Genomic DNA, 6,000 nt, shown 5'->3' with positions numbered 1-6,000 from the left:
TATGTAAGAATATTTTTCTTATTTTAAGTGTTTTTGTACTTAATTATCTCAGTAAGATATAAAAGCTTAATGTTAAGAAAATATTACTTATTATGAGTAAATATGTGCTAGAATCTAGAATATCAATATTTACCAATCAAACTTCAAGTCTAGAACTTATTTTATACAAGTAAAAATTTCTTATTTCAAGCACAGAAAGTGAAATCACATACTTAATTAAATGTATTCAGATAATTAAAACAGACTATGTCCAAATGGAATCCTTTGTGTTATTGTCAATGAAAAATTAAAAAAACCCATGAACTTATATTCTTGTATAAGTTGGCAGAGTGTACAGGAAATTGTAATTTAATATTTAAACAATTGACATTTAACACAACAATTTCAGAAACAATATCAGTTTATATATCAAGATAATTCTTGGCATGTTTCCGTCTGCTGTGGACCTTAATCTGATCTTCTTGATGCAAGATGTGGGACCTCTTACTGACATGTCATGAAATTTCTGTTGATGTGTGATTTGAAATGGCTGGTATTCCACACAATGAGATTAGAATCAACAATATTGATTAGCTCAATGTCATGATAAATATTTTAACTTTTGGTTTATATTTCAAATTCTTACTTTATAAGTTACTAATATTAGTTTGAACAATATTTTATTCATCATGTTTGTAACCCCTTTTATGACATCATACAATCCACATGGGAAAGCGCCCAAAATGTCAGTGAGATAGTATTAATGTTCGATACAACAGATTTTCTTTCCGATCCAATACAGAGTAAAATTTAAGGTGGTATTGGCAATACAGATCCCATACTTTGTGCAAAAGACAATTAATTTGTTTCTTAATTAAATAAAAAATAAATGTAATCCATATCTTGGCTTCATAAAAAGAACACAATGTACTCTGATGCACTCATTTTAAACTCAGAAGTACATTGAGAACAATCTCGTTTACTATAAGCTATTTTAATTCAGCAGAAATATACAAAACATATGAAAATGGAGTTGCAAACTAAAAAAAAGAAAATTAGTAAAGTAATAACCCTACTAAATACATCCTTGTTTAATTATTAAAACTACTATAAAATGACAGCTGAAATAGCTTCATGTCACTTTTTTTATAATCTTGTCAGCATGTTCATTTCTGAGTGAGTGAGCGTCAGCAGCACGCTGCGCTTGGGCATTACGTCCTTACACATTACATACTTACCAGGCGGAAGAAAAAGTAGTTCCCATTAACAACGTTTCATTTAGGCAAGATCTCAATAATTTAGTTACTTTCTAACGTACTCTAGTTAATCTACATTATCTCAAATTACTAAAGTGTTGAAAGTATTGATCCTTGGATCTGACAATAGATTTTAAAGAATTAAGTTCTGGTATCGGAAGAATCGATATTTCAGTATCAATCCGCACATCACTAACGGCAACGCCAGAGATCATTTAACTGCCCTGATTAACGGTTAATTCAGTTGTAACAGCCTAACTAAGCTTTTATCTATTGTACTTTTATAAGATTTTCTTTTGGCAAATTCTCTAATCTCGGTTGGACATGAATGAAGATGGAGGACTTTTTTACGTGTATAGACCCTACAGCTGCTGTACTGAGAGGTAAGTTTAAAGTTGTCTGTCTTTCTAAGATAAGCTAACTGAAGCTAGTTAGCATGTCGTGATATGCCAATTTTCATCCGCGGTTAAAGAGCCGCTCTTGTGAATATGAGCTTTGAACAGTTATTAACCACAATAGCTGTGGCTTAAAAATATCGACACGAGTCTTGGTAGCTTCCGTTTTTTAACATAGCTAATATGGCTTCTCATTCGTAGCTTTTGATTCGGGAAATGGTTAAAGAGCAATTCCGCCTAGTATTTCACTAACTGAGGGTGTTTGATGTGCTGTAATTTAAAAACTTAAATGCAATGAGTCTAAAAGCCTAGGTTAGATATTCCACACTGTTACCAGGATATTTTAAACACTATTTTTGATTTGTGAATTTAAGTAGTCCTAGTTTGATTTAATTAAAATAACTTTCTTGCCATCTTGAATTCATGTAATATTGTAATTGAGCACATAAACTAAAATAAGACTTGTTTTATTTTTCAAGTAAACCAAACTGTTGCCATGGTGAAGCCTATGCCAGACACATCTCCAATCACGTATTGCACCATCTACAAGAAACTTTGGGAATTGCAAGTGACGGCATCCTTCACATTCTTGAGGTAAGAAATTCATGATACTGATTCATCATTACACTGATTAGTCCCTAAAACGTGGTTTGTTTTGTGACTGTTTTTCTGTCTGTGCTCCAATTAGCAGATGACCCAACAACTTCAAACAAGACCACTTTTCAGCTCTGTGGTGATCGTGAAACCAACTTTCTACTGGCCATTGGAACCATGCCTGCCCTGATCTTCTGAAAGGAGGACATCACAGCTACTACACCTTTCAGCATCCGTGTGTCTGTGGCCACTCCTCTCTGTGCTGCTGACAGACGTCTTGAGAACGCCGTCCGTAACTGAGGCAAGACTTCCACATATAAAAGGCTATGGCTTACTGGAAGAAGTTCATTGCGGGGGAAGCTCCTATTGTTGACATCTAATCCCAAGATTTTTTTTTTGCTTTGGACAATTTGGTTTGCTTGACTCTTAGTGCAGCAGATGTGTCAGATCGTCATTGTTCTGTCATTTTACAGGATTGTTTCAGAATCAGATGCCCATCCAGACTTAAAATTCTGACCAGTAGTCATGTTTTATTGTGTTTATGTGAAACTTAAACGTAATAAAGATGTTAAAAGTAATTGAACTCATGTCTTCATTTCAGCAAGCCAATAACATCTCTTGTTCCAGTATTCACAGGATCAATTTTGGGATTTTTGTCTTAGCATAAGAACCTTGAGTAAAGCTGTGACAAAATATATATTTTAATCCTATGCAACAATAAAAATAAACTAGATTTAGGTATATCACTGCAAAAGTCCCCTTTCAAAAACAAGAAAAAAAAGTACAAAAATAGGGTATAATTTTCTTAAAATAAGAAAAATTATCTGCCAACAGAACAAGAAAATTTATCTTGTCAAGATTTTCCAAAACAAGAAAAAATATCTAACCAAGATAAACCTACAAATATCTTAAAATTAGTGTATTTGTACTTAAAACAAGCCAATTTTACTAATACAAATAGAATATATGAGATTTATTTTCTTAATACATAGAACATTTGTCTTAAAATAAGAAAATTTTACGCTATTTTAAGAAATTCAGTGTCAAGTAACATTTTCTTTACTTGAGATAATTTTTCTTAAAATAAGATAATATATCTTACTCGTATAAGTAAAATTGGCTTGTTTTAAGTAAAAATACACTAATTTTAAGATATTGTAGGTTTATCTTGGTAAGATATTTTTTCTTGTTTTAGAAAATCTTGACAAGATAAATTTTCTTGTTCTGTTGGCAGATAATTTTTCTTATTTTAAGAAAATTATACCCTGTTTTTGTACTTTTTTTTCTTGTTTTTGAAAGGGGACTTTTTGCAGTGTATTGTGTTCACACACAGCAGCACACTCTCAAAATGTCTCCTTTGAGCGGTTTCACATTTGCTTGCATTAAACCTACAGTCATTAATTAGTGTCATCAATTCATACATAGTTATATATAGAACTACCAAATATGTATTGTATTTTATTATCAAAATATTTTTTTCTTTAGTGAATGGGCGCACCAAAACGGTTTCCAGCCCAGGGACCTACATGATTGTTAATCCGGCCCTGTCCGGGTAGTTTTAAACTGACACCAAGTTAACGGACGGCTCATGGAGAATTTGGCCATCCTGGACGAGTGAAACGAGGTGAAGGTGGAGGGTACGATAGGGCAGCAAAAATAGCAACGCACTTTAAATGCTGGTTCTGCAAACCTGCTACCGCAGGGCCGCAGTGACAGCCGAGTTTGACAATAAGATGAAAGTGACAGCTTGGGAAAGCATGGGTGACAAAGAGCAGGAAGAACAGCCAACACTCAAGAATTAAACCAGCAGCGGGAGAGGACTTTACGGCCTCGTCCAGCTCCGCGGGGACAAAGCAGGAGCTGGTTTCCAATTTTGAGGTGTTCCGCCGTTGGAAAGAGTCACGATTTCAAATTTGCACAAAAGTTTCTCTCCTTCCAGTTGGGAAGTTGGAGGCACTCGATTGGGTTTTTTTTTTTATGACTTGTTAGAGACAGAAAGTCCAGGGGTTTCTGCAGCCGTAATGAAAGCACACTGTCTTCATTGTTTAGAAGTTTTGCTGCTACGAAACACCTGATTCAAAGAAATGAAGCTCGTCTGAGTTCCTATTGTCATCCAGGTGCAGCGCGTCGGGAAAGTATTCACATCGCTTCACTTTTTTCGTATTTTGTTGTGTTACAGGCCTTTATACCAAATTGCGTCAACTTAATCTTGTTCCCCAAAAAATTGTACACACATTTACCTCCATTATGACTGTATGGGGGGAAAAAAAGGTTTGGTGTGCTTTGCAAATTGATGAAAAATAGAGAACCAAACAATCTCTGTGATGCATGTATTCACAGCCTTTCGGCTCATTTCCACAGTGACAAACTGAAGAGTTTCAGTGAGGTTTCAAAACTCATCATAGATCTGAAATAGCTCTGGTGAAAGTTACTAATGATATTCTCATTAAAAAGGATTTGCGTCTACTTGTAGAGGCGATCACATTGTTTTCTTAGAAGTGCTTGAACAGGCTAGAGTGATGAAGGGAACGGCACTCGATTGGTTTATATTACATTTATCTGATAGATTCCAGTTTGTTCTTGCTAACAGTACATATTCATACTTTAGGGCAGGGGTGTCCAAAGTCGGTCCTCTAGGTCCGGCATCCTGCACATAATAGTTCTCTCCCTGGTGGTAGTAACAACCTTTTCAGCTTGTCAATATTCCTCTTAGGGCTTCTAATGAGCCATCATTTGATCCAGGTGTGTTAAACCAGGGAGAGAACTAAAACATGCAGGATGCCGGACCTCCAGGACCGACTTTGGGCACCCCTGCTTTAGGGTAATTTGTGGAGTACCACAGGACTGAGTGCTTGGCCCTATAAATATATATATGTGTGTGTGTTTGTTCATGCTTAGTTAACATGAATATATTTCCACTGTTATGTTGATGACATTCAGGTGTATTTATCCATTAATTCAATCAATTAAATCCGATGAGTTAGCTGGACTACATGCATGTCTTGAAGACATAAAAGCCTACATAATATTGAATTTCCTACTTGTAAATAAATGTATAAATAATAAAAAAAAGAAAACCAGAGGGTGCCGTCTTTCAACAAAACCCTTTGAAAGACATATGCATTTTTCAAGGATTATTTGAATCTTCAGTACTAAGGTAAAGAACCCTGGCATGAGATTTTATTGAACTCCTAATTATGTCAAACGTGGAGGTCCTTCTTTTGCCCGTACAGCATTGCCAAAAGTAAAAGTATCCTGTTCATGAATGACATAAAAAAAAAAATCCTGTTATATTTATTACTTCTAGATTGGACGTCTGTAAATACACTGCTCAAAAAAATAAAGGGAACACTTAAACAACACAATATAACTCCAAGTAAATCAAACTTCTGTGAAATCAAACTGTCCACTTAGGAACCAACACTGATTGACAACGGGGACCCTCGTCGGGTCAGTGTTGCTTCCTAAGTGGAAAGTTTGATTTCACAGAAGTTTGATTTACTTGGAGTTATATTGTGTTGTTTAAGTGTTCCCTTTATTTTTTTGAGCAGTATATATATGAACCTCAGAAATTCAGCAGAAACTGCAGCCAGAAATCTGATATTAATTAAAGAGAGATCAAATTTCTCCCATTTTAGATTCTCTTCAAATCTAGAAAACAAGTTTATTCTTCATTCTATGTCTTATATATAAAAGATCAAATTATTCTATATGTTCTCAACAGAACACTTTGCTTTGCCCTCAGACTACTGGAGTTTCCAAAAGTTCTTAAAAGT

General features: G+C 34.8%; 1 long non-coding RNA gene across 1 annotated transcript; it reads left to right on the top strand.

Annotated features, from left to right (window-relative positions):
• The first annotated feature begins 1,131 nt into the window (after positions 1 to 1,131).
• On the top strand, positions 1,132 to 2,802 carry LOC145553209 (uncharacterized). Its single transcript, XR_014089498.1, has 3 exons — positions 1,132 to 1,618; positions 2,110 to 2,224; positions 2,319 to 2,802. It is a non-coding gene; the product is annotated as an uncharacterized LOC145553209 (long non-coding RNA).
• Positions 2,803 to 6,000: the final 3,198 nt, after the last annotated feature.

The sequence above is a fragment of the Poecilia reticulata genome, chromosome 10, assembly GCF_904066995.2.
Source record: "Poecilia reticulata chromosome 10, P_reticulata-male-v2, whole genome shotgun sequence".
Taxonomy (NCBI): Eukaryota; Metazoa; Chordata; class Actinopteri; order Cyprinodontiformes; family Poeciliidae; genus Poecilia; species Poecilia reticulata.
Note: the sequence above shows the minus strand (reverse complement) of the source record. Positions and strands in the feature narration are given on the sequence as shown.